This window comes from Pimephales promelas, chromosome 2, assembly GCF_988280905.1.
Source record: "Pimephales promelas chromosome 2, fPimPro1.hap1.1, whole genome shotgun sequence".
NCBI classification, from domain to species: domain Eukaryota; kingdom Metazoa; phylum Chordata; class Actinopteri; order Cypriniformes; family Leuciscidae; genus Pimephales; species Pimephales promelas.
The window spans coordinates 47,565,369-47,579,154 of NC_142770.1; positions in this window are offsets into that span (position 1 = coordinate 47,565,369).

Here is a 13,786-nt window from a genome sequence, read left to right on the forward strand (position 1 = left end):
TCTTTCAGAGAACAATGGAGGGATTGTTGCAAGGTATTCAAGGAGTAGTTGTTTATCTTGATGATATATTGGTGACTGGCGTAAATCAAGAAAGTCACTTGAAGACACTGGATGAAGTTCTGGCGAGATTGAAAGAAGCTGGTTTGCGATTGAAACGGGGAAAATGCATGTTCCTGGCAGATGAGGTGGAATATTTAGGCCACAGAGTAGATGCCCAGGGTTTACATCCGATGGCAATTAAAGTGAAAGCTATAGAAGAAGCACCAGAACCAAGTAATGTTGCAGAACTCAAAGCATATCTGGGCTTGCTCAATTATTATAATAAGTTCCTTCCCAACCTGGCAACGCTGCTAGCTCCTCTACATCTGCTGCTGAGAAAAGAGGTTCAGTGGATGTGGAAAAAGCCACAACAAGAAGCTTTCAAAGACTCTAAATCCCTGCTAAAATCAGCCGAGGTGCTAGTTCATTATTCCTCAGATTCTGAACTGGTTCTGGCTTGTGACGCCTCTCCCTATGGGGTGGGTGCAGTGCTCTCGCAGCGTAGAAAAGGAGAGAGTATGGAGAAACCCCTTGGGTTCATGTCAAGAACACTCACGTCTGCAGAGAAGCGTTATTCACAGTTGGACAAAGAAGGCTTAGCTGTGATTTTTGGCATCCAAAGATTTCATAAGTACTTGTATGGTCGGGCATTTACTATTTGCACTGATCATAAGCCCTTGATCCATTTGTTCAATGAAACAAAGGCAGTTCCTCAAATGGGATCACCCAGAGTGCAAAGGTGGGCTGTAATGTTACAAGCATATCAGTATAATATTGTGTACAAGCCAGGGAAGTACCATCAAAATGCTGATGCTCTAAGTAGACTCCCAGTGCCAGGCGTGGGAGAACCTGATGATACTAATGATCAGGTACTGATGATGGACTTAATGGATGACTCCCCTGTAAGTGCAGCACAAATTCGGAAATGGACGTTTCACGACATAACACTCTCCGTGGTACATGAGTACATATTAAAGGGCTGGCCTGAGAAAGTAGAGCCTCAAGTGTTACCGTACCATCATAGGAGAGATGCTTTGAGTGTCAAAGATGGATGTGTGACTTGGGGAGCGAGAATCATAATTCCCTCACAAGGTCGAGCGGCTGTATTAAAGCAATTACATCAGACTCATACTGGTATGTCAAGAATGAAGGGATTGCCCCGATCCTATATGTGGTGGCCTGGTATGGATCAGGATGTAGAGAGGGTGGTCCAGAATTGTGAAGTATGTCAGCGTTTCCGAAAGGCACCTGCTCAAGCTCCTCTGCACCCGTGGGAATGGCCGAGCTCACCCTGGGAAAGACTTCATGTAGATGCAGGGCCCTTCTTAGGAAGAATGTTCCTCATTCTGGTAGATTCTCATTCTAAGTGGATGGAAGTTTATCCTGTCACACATGCCACATCCCGAATTACAATTGAGAAACTGAGAATGTGTTTCAGTACCCATGGATTACCCAAAATGTTAGTGTCAGACAACGGGACATGTTTTACCAGTAATGAGTTTGAAATGTTCATGAAAAACAATGGCATTCATCATGTAACGTCAGCTCCTTACCATCCTTCTTCAAACGGCCTAGCTGAGCGAGCTGTTCAAACTTTCAAGGAGGGGATGAAAAAGATGAAAGGTGACACTGTGGAGACAAGAGTTGCAAGATTCTTGTTTAATTATAGAATCACTCCTCATGCAACATCAGGGTTGTCACCTGCTCAAATGCTAATGTCACGGAAGTTGAGATCCACATTCGACTTACTCATTCCCGATATGAAGTCCAAAATTCTAAAAAAAAACAGCAGAAACAAAAAGAAATCCATGACAAAAGCTGCAAACTTAGAAGTTTTGAAGTGGGAGATTCAGTGTACGTGAGAAATTATGGTGGTGGAACCAAATGGATTCCTGCAGTAGTGGAATGTTGTACAGGACCTCTTTCATACAAGACTGTGCTAGGGCATGGACTAACTGTGAAAAGACATGTGGACCAAATAAGAAAACGCTGTACAGACGAGATGCTTGAGACTGCAATACCCACTGAAAATGAACAGGATGGTGACACTTCTACATTGTCTAGTGAGGATGTGGCTAATGCATCTGCTGAACAGGAGAGGGCTTCGCTTGAAGGAGGACCGTCGATAGAAGTGACTGTAGTAGAAAAAGAGACTAACCAACCTATACACCTGAGAAGGTCGGCAAGAGAGAGACGTGCTCCTGCTTACTTGAAAGACTATGTTACATAAGTTAAGTCAATAACTAAGATAGTTGTTGAGTTAAAAAAAAAAAATCTAGAATGTGGGTTATATTGTTTCATTTTGTAAGTAATTTATTGTAAGTATTATTGGTGCTTAACTTAAGAAGGAGGGGATGTAGTATCTTGGAGTAACCACTAGGTGTCATTGTAAGTGTTGTGTTTGATCTGGGAGAGAGACATGTGATATGCTGGCGACCTGAGGGCTGTTTCACAAAACCAAGATAGCGGATTAAGCTGGGATTTTCCAGATATCCTTGCTGAATTAAGCTGGGACTCGGTTTCACGAAAGCAGTAGCACATAAGTTACCATGGCGATTTAGTCTGTGCAGCTAGCCTGCTCCAGACCAGGCTAACAGCCAGGCTTAGTCAATCCAGGTGCCTTATCTGTTCAGTCAGCGGTCATGCAGATCAGAATCCAATGTGTTTTGTCAGTTATTCCGTTTTGTCATCTATGTGTTCAGCGCAATTTTTTATCAGCCTGCATTAAAATACCTCAGATACATATTGGCATTCAGTCGCCTACTATTATTATTGTAACATTTTGATGGTAGCCTACCATTATTAACTATAATAATTATTATCCATATGGGCATTGTTGCTGTTCAATTGTGTTTTTGAAGACTGCTGTTCTAAGTTTGACAGATAGGTCTTTAAAAGGCTATATGTGATGAGGGAATTAGAGAAATGGCTGATAAAGAAGCAAAAGTTTTGTCAATCAAGTCAGGCAATATAAGTAGCTCTAAACACATGTTTCGTCCTTTACAATGGCATGCCCATTTTTGGATGACATCATAGATGATGAAGCACTTATATTGAGAAGACCTTTCAGACGTGAAAGAGTGTTTCGGGACAGGTCCGGCCCATTGGCGTTTTCCGACAATTACCTGCAAGAGCGTTAGGGTAGAGTGGGGGAAAACGCCCCCCTTAAGGAAAATGTGACATTACTGTAAAACAAAACATAAATGTGACTAGAATTGCCATGCCAGTTTTGAGTGTCTTTGGCAGGAGTTTTTACCAAATATTAAAATTGCTCAACTTTCATAATTAATTTTTTTGCTGAAAATATTTTTGTACAAAGGGGGCGTTTTGCCATAGCGGTGGGGTAAAACGCCCCCTTTCTTACCAACCAGTTTCTTCATAGATCAACAGCAAAATGAACATAGTTTTTAATCTCTAAAAGTAAAAGGCAAGTAATTCAACAATATAATATATATACCTATTAATATTTATTTCAGAAATGTATACAAAATTTCTACGTTTGAATTTTGATTTCTTCACTAGGCCTATGGGTTGATAATTGATGTAGTATTTGTTCATCACTATCATCAAGAAAAACAGAAAACCCTGAATAAATATTAAACATAAATTAGTATATTAATAGTTGTAACGTACGGACAGAGACGGTCGGATCCATGTGCAGCACTTTATTAAAACTGAAACAAGCAGACATGAACACAGGCAAACACTTAAACAAAGGGGCAATCCAGAAACTCGTGGTCTAAACAGGCAATGGTCGAGGCAGGCAGCACAGGTTTGTGAACAGTCCAGGAAACAGGCAAGGGTCAAGAGTCCAGGGAAACATGGAGACACAGAACAAGGAAGAATGCTCGGAATTGCACGCTTACAGTGTAACAAGACTTCGCAAGGGACACAGGGAAAACTCAGGCTTAAATAAGGAACTCAATAACCAATTAAAGCTGCAAGCAGCGATGGGCGGGCCCTCGCACCTGTAGCACCTCGGGGTCTGAGGCGGCCGCGTTTCATTTTCTGCAGCTCAGCCAGTGCGGCTGTGCATTTGCCACACTGCTTCGTCAAAGGCCACTTCCTGTTGCCAGCAGGTGGCGCTATGACTGTGGGTGAATGTCGGCATGTAGATTTGATCAGGGCGGGACTCTTGTCAAATGTGTTAAATTTCGTGCAGATCTGAGCATTTACAGCCAAGTTACTACAACTTCCTGTTTCATGGCGAATCATCGACGCCACGGACACGCCCATCGACGAAAACGCGCAGATAGCACAACTTTACATCATCAATGCCTTTAGAAGGCACAGCAGAAATTTGAAGGCGATCCGACTAAAGCCCTAGGAGGAGTTAGTTAAAGTACGTAATGAGTAAATCATCCAAAAATGGCGGTAAAATTAGAAATGGCGGACTTCCTGTTGAGTTTAGGGCATCGCTCCAAGAGACTTTTCTGTGCGTCTGGACATGGTAGATGTACCACAGAAATTTCGTACATGTCGGTCAAACATGCGACGGGGGCTGCTTCGTTAAATGTCACTTCCTGTTGCCAGCAGGTGGCGCTATTACTGTGGGTGAATGTCAGCATGTAGATTTGTTCAGGGCGGGACTCTTGTCAAATGTGTAAAATTTCGTGTAGATCTGGGCATTTACAGCCAAGTTACTACAACTTCCTGTTTCATGGCGAATCATCGACGCCACGGACACGCCCATCGACGAAAACGCGCAGATAGCACAACTTTACATCGTCAATGCCTTTAGAAGGTACAGCTGAAATTTGAAGTTGATCCGACTAAATCCCTAGGAGGAGTTAGTTAAAGTACGGAGTGTGTAAATCGTCCCAAATCGGTCGCCGAATTCAAAATGGCGGACTTCCTGTCGAGTTTAGGGTATGGGTTCTTGAGGCTTTTTTGTGCGTCTGGTCATGGTAGATGTACCACAGAAATTTCGTACATGTCGGTCAAACAAGCGGCGGGGGCTGCTTCGTTAAAGGTCACTTCCTGTTGCCAGCAGGTGGCGCTATGACTGTGGGTGAATGTCGACATGTAGATTTGTTCAGGGCGTGACTCTTGTCAAATGTGTAAAATTTCGTGCAGATCTGGGCATTTACAGCCAAGTTACTACAACTTCCTGTTTCATGGCGAATCTTCGACGCCACGGACACGCCCATCGACGAAAACGCGCAGATAGCACAACTTTACATCGTCAATGCCTTTAGAAGGCACAGCAGAAATTTTAAGTCGATCCGACTAAATCCCTAGGAGGAGTTCGTTAAAGTACGGAGTCTGTAAATCGTCCAAAAATGGCCGCCAAATTCAAAATAGCAGACCTCCTGTCGAGTTTAGGGTATGGGTTCTTGAGGCTTTTTTGTGCGTCTTGATATGATACACGTCCCCACCAAATTTCGTGCATGTAGGTTGAACGTGGATGAGGGGCTAATTTTTTCCAATTTTCTAGGTGGCGCTAGCGTGCCATTTTGCCCCGCCCATCTGTGAAACCCACAAAATACGAATTTTTTCACCAGTCCTGACATGCGTGCCAAATTTGGTGAGTTTTTGAGCATGTTGCGGCCCCGAAAATGGCACTTACTTTGCAGAAAAAAAAAAATAATAAAAATTAAAGCTGCAAGCAGCGATGGGCGGGCCCTCGCACCTGTAGCACGTCGGGGTGTGAGGCGGCCGCGTTTCATTTTCTGCAGCTCAGCCAGTGCGGCTGTGCATTTGCCACACTGCTTCGTTAAAGGCCACTTCCTGTTGCCAGCAGGTGGCGCTATGACTGTGGGTGAATGTCGGCATGTAGATTTGATCAGGGCGGGACTCTTGTCAAATGTGTTAAATTTCGTGCAGATCTGGGCATTTACAGCCAAGTTACTACAACTTCCTGTTTCATGGCGAATCATCGACGCCACGGACACGCCCATCGACGAAAACGCGCAGATAGCACAACTTTTCATCGTCAATGCCTTTAGAAGGCACAGCAGAAATTTGAAGGCGATCCGACTAAAGCCCTAGGAGGAGTTAGTTAAAGTACGTAATGAGTAAATCATCCAAAAATGGCGGTAAAATTAGAAATGGCTGACTTCCTGTTGAGTTTAGGGCATCGCTCCAAGAGACTTTTCTGTGCGTCTGGACATGGTAGATGTACCACAGAAATTTCGTACATGTCGATCAAACATGCGACGGGGGCTGCTTCGTTAAATGTCACTTCCTCTTGCCACTAGGTGGCGCTATGAATGTGGGTGAATGTCGGCATGTAGATTTGTTCAGGACGGGACTCTTGTCAAATGTGTAAAATTTCGTGTAGATCTGGGCATTTACAGCCAAGTTACTACAACTTCCTGTTTCATGGCGAATCATCGACGCCATGGACACGCCCATCGACGAAAACGCGCAGATAGCACAACTTTACATCGTCAATGCCTTTAGAAGGCACAGCAGAAATTTTAAGTCGATCCGACTAAATCCCTAGGAGGAGTTCGTTAAAGTACGGAGTCTGTAAATCGTCCAAAAATGGCCGTCAAATTCAAAATGGCGGACTTCCTGTCGAGTTTAGGGTATGGGTTCTTGAGGCTTTTTTGTGCGTCTGGTCATGGTAGAAGTACCACAGAAATTTCGTACATGTCGGTCAAACAAGCAGCGGGGGCTGCTTCGTTAAAGGACACTTCCTGTTGCCAGCAGGTGGCGCTATGACTGTGGGTGAATGTTGGCATGTAGATTTGTTCAGGGCGGGACTCTTGTCAAATGTGTAAAATTTCGTGCAGATCTGGGCATTTACAGCCAAGTTACTACAACTTCCTGTTTCATGGCGAATCTTCGACGCCACGGACACGCCCATCGACGAAAACGCGCAGATAGCACAACTTTACATCGTCAATGCCTTTAGAAGGCACAGCAGAAATTTGAAGTCGATCCGACTAAATCCCTAGGAGGAGTTCGTTAAAGTACGGAGTCTGTAAATCGTCCAAAAATGGCCGCCAAATTCAAAATGGCGGACCTCCTGTCGAGTTTAGGGTATGGGTTCTTGAGGCTTTTTTGTGCGTCTTGATATGATACACGTCCCCACCAAATTTCGTGCATGTAGGTTGAACGTGGACGAGGGGCTAATTATTTCCAATTTTCTAGGTGGCGCTAGCGAGCCATTTTGCCCCGCCCATCCGCGAAACCCACAAAATACGAAATTTTTCACCAGTCCTGACAAGAGTGCCAAATTTGGTGAGTTTTTGAGCATGTTGTGGCCCCGAAAATGGCGCCTACTTTGCAGAAAAAAAAAAAAATAAAAAAAAAATAAAAAAATAACCCTAACAGTTTCAATAGGGTCCTCGCACTGTTAGTGCTCGGGCCCTAATAAAAATAATTAAAGCTGCAAGCAGCGATGGGCGGGCCCTCGCACCTGTAGCACGTCGGGGTCTGAGGCGGCCGCGTTTCATTTTCTGCAGCTCAGCCAGTGCGGCTGTGCATTTGCCACACTGCTTCGTTAAAGGCCACTTCCTGTTGCCAGCAGGTGGCGCTATGACTGTGGGTGAATGTCGGCATGTAGATTTGATCAGGGCGGGACTCTTGTCAAATGTGTTAAATTTCGTGCAGATCTGGGCATTTACAGCCAAGTTTTCATCGTCAATGCCTTTAGAAGGCACAGCAGAAATTTTAAGGCGATCCGACTAAAGCCCTAGGAGGAGTTAGTTAAAGTACGTAATGAGTAAATCATCCAAAAATGGCGGTAAAATTAGAAATGGCTGACTTCCTGTTGAGTTTAGGGCATCGCTCCAAGAGACTTTTCTGTGCGTCTGGACATGGTAGATGTACCACAGAAATTTCGTACATGTCGGTCAAACATGCGACGGGGGCTGCTTCGTTAAATGTCACTTCCTCTTGCCACTAGGTGGCGCTATGAATGTGGGTGAATGTCGGCATGTAGATTTGTTCAGGGCGGGACTCTTGTCAAATGTGTAAAATTTCGTGTAGATCTGGGCATTTACAGCCAAGTTACTACAACTTCCTGTTTCATGGCGAATCATCGACGCCACGGACACGCCCATCGACGAAAACGCGCAGATAGCACAACTTTACATCGTCAATGCCTTTAGAAGGTACAGCAGAAATTTGAAGTTGATCCGACTAAATCCCTAGGAGGAGTTCGTTAAAGTACGGAGTGTGTAAATCGTCCCAAATCGGTCGCCGAATTCAAAATGGCAGACTTCCTGTCGAGTTTAGGGTATGGGTTCTTGAGGCTTTTTTGTGCGTCTGGTCATGGTAGATGTAGCACAGAAATTTCGTACATGTCGGTCAAACAAGTGGTGGGGGCTGCTTCGTTAAAGGTCACTTCCTGTTGCCAGCAGGTGGCGCTATGACTGTGGGTGAATGTCGGCATGTAGATTTGTTCAGGGCGTGACTCTTGTCAAATGTGTAAAATTTCGTGCAGATCTGGGCATTTACAGCCAAGTTAGTACAACTTCCTGTTTCATGGCGAATCTTCGACGCCACGGACACGCCCATCGACTAAAACGCGCAGATAGCACAACTTTACATCGTCAATGCCTTTAGAAGGCACAGCAGAAATTTTAAGTCGATCCGACTAAATCCCTAGGAGGAGTTCGTTAAAGTACGGAGTCTGTAAATCGTCCAAAAATGGCCGCCAAATTCAAAATGGCGGACCTCCTGTCGAGTTTAGGGTATGGGTTCTTGAGGCTTTTTTGTGCGTCTTGATATGATACACGTCCCCACCAAATTTCGTGCATGTAGGTTGAACGTGGACGAGGGGCTAATTTTTTCCAATTTTCTAGGTGGCGCTAGCGTGCCATTTTGCCCCGCCCATCTGCGAAACCCACAAAATACGAAATTTTTCACCAGTCCTGACATGCGTGCCAAATTTGGTGAGTTTTTGAGCATGTTGCGGCCCCGAAAATGGCACTTACTTTGCAGAAAAAAGAAAAAAAAAATATAAAAATTAAAGCTGCAAGCAGCGATGGGCGGGCCCTCGCACCTGTAGCACGTCGGGGTGTGAGGCAGCCGCATTGCATATTCTGCAGCTCAGCCAGTGCCGCTGTGCATTTGCTCTGCTTCGTTAAAGGTCACTTCCTGTTGCCAGCAGGTGGCGCTATGACTATGGGTGAATGTCTGCATGTAGATTTGTTCAGGGCAGGACTCTTGTCAAATGTGTAAAATTTCATGCAGATCTGGGCATTTACAGCCAAGTTACTACAACTTCCTGTTTAATGGCGAATCATTGACGCCACGGACACACCCATCGACGAAAACGCGCAGATAGCACAACTTTACATCGTCAATGCCTTTAGAAGGCACAGCAGAAATGTGAAGTCGATCCGACTAAGTCCCTAGGAGGAGTTAGTTAAAGTACGTAATGAGTAAATCATCCAAAAATGTCGGTAAAATTAGAAATGGCCGATTTCCTGTTGAGTTTAGGGCATCGCTCCAAGAGACTTTTCTGTGCGTCTGGATATGTTAGTTGTACCACAAAAATTTCGTACATGTCGGTCAAACATGCGGCGGGGGCTGCTTCGTTAAAGGTCACTTCCTGTTGCCACTAGGTGGCGCTATGACTGTGGGTGAATGTCGGCATGTAGATTTGTTCAGGACGGGACTCTTGTCAAATATGTAAAATTTTGTGCAGATCTGGGCATTTACAGCCAAGTTACAACAACTTCCTGTTTCATGGCGAATCATCGACGCCACGGACACGCCCATGGACGAAAACGCACAGATAGCACAACTTTACATCGTCAATGCCTTTAGAAGGCACAGCAGAAATGTGATGTCGATCCGACTAAAGCCCTAGGAGGAGTTAGTTAAAGTACGTAATGAGTAAATCATCCAAAAATGGCGGTAAAATTAGAAATGGCTGACTTCCTGTTGAGTTTAGGGCATCGCTCCAAGAGACTTTTCTGTGCGTCTGGATATGTTAGTTGTACCACAAAAATTTCGTACATGTCGGTCAAACATGCGACGGGGGCTGCTTCGTTAAAAGTCACTTCCTCTTGCCACTAGGTGGCGCTATGAATGTGGGTGAATGTCGGCATGTAGATTTGTTCAGGGCGCGACTCTTGTCAAATGTGTAAAATTTCGTGAAGATCTGGGCATTTACAGCCAAGTTACTACAACTTCCTGTTTCATTGCGAATCATCGACGCCACGGACACGCCCATCGACGAAAACGCGCAGATAGCACAACTTTACATCGTCAATGCCTTTAGAAGGTACAGCAGAAATTTTAAGTTGATCCGACTAAATCCCTAGGAGGATTTCGTTAAAGTACAGAGTGTGTAAATCGTCCCAAATCGGTCGCCAAATTCAAAATGGCGGACTTCCTGTCGAGTTTAGGGTATGGGTTCTTGAGGCTTTTTTGTGCGTCTGGTCATGGTAGATGTACCACAGAAATTTCGTACATGTCGGTCAACCAAGCGGCGGGGGCTGCTTCGTTAAAGGCCACTTCCTGTTGCCAGCAGGTGGCGCTATGGCTGTGGGTGAATGTCGGCATGTAGATTTGTTCAGGGCGGGACTCTTGTCAACTGTGTAAAATTTCGTGCAGATCTGGGCATTTACAGCCAAGTTACTACAACTTCCTGTATCATGGCGAATCTTCGACGCCACGGACACGCCCATCGACGAAAACGCGCAGATAGCACAACTTTACATCGTCAATGCCTTTAGAAGGCACAGCAGAAATTTTAAGTTGATCCGACTAAATCCCTAGGAGGAGTTCGTTAAAGTACGGAGTCTGTAAATCGTCCAAAAATGGCCGCCAAATTCAAAATGGCGGACCTCCTGTCGAGTTTAGGGTATGGGTTCTTGAGGCTTTTTTGTGCGTCTTGATATGATACACGTCCCCACCAAATTTCGTGCATGTAGGTTGAACGTGGACGAGGGGCTAATTTTTTCCAATTTTCTAGGTGGCGCTAGCGTGCCATTTTGCCCCGCCCATCCGCGAAACCCACAAAATCCGAAATTTTTCACCAGTCCTGACATGCGTGCCAAATTTGGTGAGTTTTTGAGCATGTTGCGGCCCCGAAAATGGCACTTACTTTGCAGAAAAAAGAAAAAAAAAAAAATAACCCTAACAGTTTCAATAGGGTCCTCGCACTGTTAGTGCTCGGGCCCTAATTAAAGCTGCAAGCAGCGATGGGCGGGCCCTCGCACCTGTAGCACGTCGGGGTCTGAGGCGGCCGCATTGCATATTCTGCAGCTCAGCCAGTGCGGCTGTGCATTTGCCACACTGCTTCGTTAAAGGCCACTTCCTTTTGCCAGCAGGTGGCGCTATGACTGTGGGTGAATGTCGGCATGTAGATTTGATCAGGGCGGGACTCTTGTCAAATGTGTTAAATTTCGTGCAGATCTGGGCATTTACAGCCAAGTTACTACAACTTCCTGTTTCATGGCGAATCATCGACGCTACGGACACGCCCATCGACGAAAACGCGCAGATAGCACAACTTTTCATCGTCATTGCCTTTAGAAGGCACAGCAGAAATTTGAAGGCGATCCGACAAAAGCCCTAGGAGGAGTTAGTTAAAGTACGTAATGAGTAAATCATCCAAAAATGGCGGTAAAATTAGAAATGGCTGACTTCCTGTTGAGTTTAGGGCATCGCTCCAAGAGACTTTTCTGTGCGTCTGGACATGGTAGATGTACCACAGAAATTTCGTACATGTCGGTCAAACATGCGACGGGGGCTGCTTCGTTAAATGTCACTTCCTCTTGCCACTAGGTGGCGCTATGAATGTGGGTGAATGTCGGCATGTAGATTTGTTCAGGGCGGGACTCTTGTCAAATGTGTAAAATTTCGTGTAGATCTGGGCATTTACAGCCAAGTTACTACAACTTCCTGTTTCATGGCGAATCATCGACGCCACGGACACGCCCATCGACGAAAACGCGCAGATAGCACAACTTTACATCGTCAATGCCTTTAGAAGGTACAGCAGAAATTTGAAGTTGATCCGACTAAATCCCTAGGAGGAGTTCGTTAAAGTACGGAGTGTGTAAATCGTCCCAAATCGGTCGCCGAATTCAAAATGGCGGACTTCCTGTCGAGTTTAGGGTATGGGTTCTTGAGGCTTTTTTGTGCGTCTGGTCATGGTAGATGTACCACAGAAATTTCGTACATGTCGGTCAAACAAGCGGCGGGGGCTGCTTCGTTAAAGGTCACTTCCTGTTGCCAGCAGGTGGCGCTATGACTGTGGGTGAATGTCGGCATGTAGATTTGTTCAGGGCGTGACTCTTGTCAAATGTGTAAAATTTAGTGCAGATCTGGGCATTTACAGCCAAGTTACTACAACTTCCTGTTTCATGGCGAATCTTCGACGCCACGGACACGCCCATCGACGAAAACGCGCAGATAGCACAACTTTACATCGTCAATGCCTTTAGAAGGCACAGCAGAAATTTGAAGTCGATCCGACTAAATCCCTAGGAGGAGTTCGTTAAAGTACGGAGTCTGTAAATCGTCCAAAAATGGCCGCCAAATTCAAAATGGCGGACCTCCTGTCGAGTTTAGGGTATGGGTTCTTGAGGCTTTTTTGTGCGTCTTGATATGATACACGTCCCCACCAAATTTCGTGCATGTAGGTTGAACGTGGACGAGGGGCTAATTTTTTCCAATTTTCTAGGTGGCGCTAGCGTGCCATTTTGCCCCGCCCATCTGCGAAACCCACAAAATACGAAATTTTTCACCAGTCCTGACATGCGTGCAAAATTTGGTGAGTTTTTGAGCATGTTGCGGCCCCGAAAATGGCACTTACTTTGCAGAAAAAAGAAAAAAAAAAAAAAAAAAAAAAAAAATAATCCTAACAGTTTCAATAGGGTCCTCGCACTGTTAGTGCTCGGGCCCTAATTAAAGCTGCAAGCAGCGATGGGCGGGCCCTCGCACCTGTAGCACGTCGGGGTCTGAGGCGGCCGCATTTCATTTTCTGCAGCTCAGCCAGTGCGGCTGTGCATTTGCCACACTGCTTCGTTAAATGTCACTTCCTCTTGCCACTAGGTGGCGCTATGAATGTGGGTGAATGTCGGCATGTAGATTTGTTCAGGACGGGACTCTTGTCAAATGTGTAAAATTTCGTGTAGATCTGGGCATTTACAGCCAAGTTACTACAACTTCCTGTTTCATGGCGAATCATCGACGCCACGGACACGCCCATCGACGAAAACGCGCAGATAGCACAACTTTACATCGTCAATGCCTTTAGAAGGTACAGCAGAAATTTGAAGTTGATCCGACTAATTCCCTAGGAGGAGTTCGTTAAAGTACGGAGTGTGTAAATCGTCCCAAATCGGTCGCCGAATTCAAAATGGCGGACTTCCTGTCGAGTTTAGGGTATGGGTTCTTGAGGCTTTTTTGTGCGTCTGGTCATGGTAGATGTACCACAGAAATTTCGTACATGTCGGTCAAACAAGCAGCGGGGGCTGCTTCGTTAAAGGTCACTTCCTGTTGCCAGCAGGTGGCGCTATGACTGTGGGTGAATGTCGGCATGTAGATTTGTTCAGGGCGTGACTCTTGTCAAATGTGTAAAATTTCGTGCAGATCTGGGCATTTACAGCCAAGTTAGTACAACTTCCTGTTTCATGGCGAATCTTCGACGCCACGGACACGCCCATCGACGAAAACGCGCAGATAGCACAACTTTACATCGTCAATGCCTTTAGAAGGCACAGCAGAAATTTTAAGTCGATCCGACTAAATCCCTAGGAGGAGTTCGTTAAAGTACGGAGTCTGTAAATCGTCCAAAAATGGCCGCCAAATTCAAAATGGCGGACCTCCT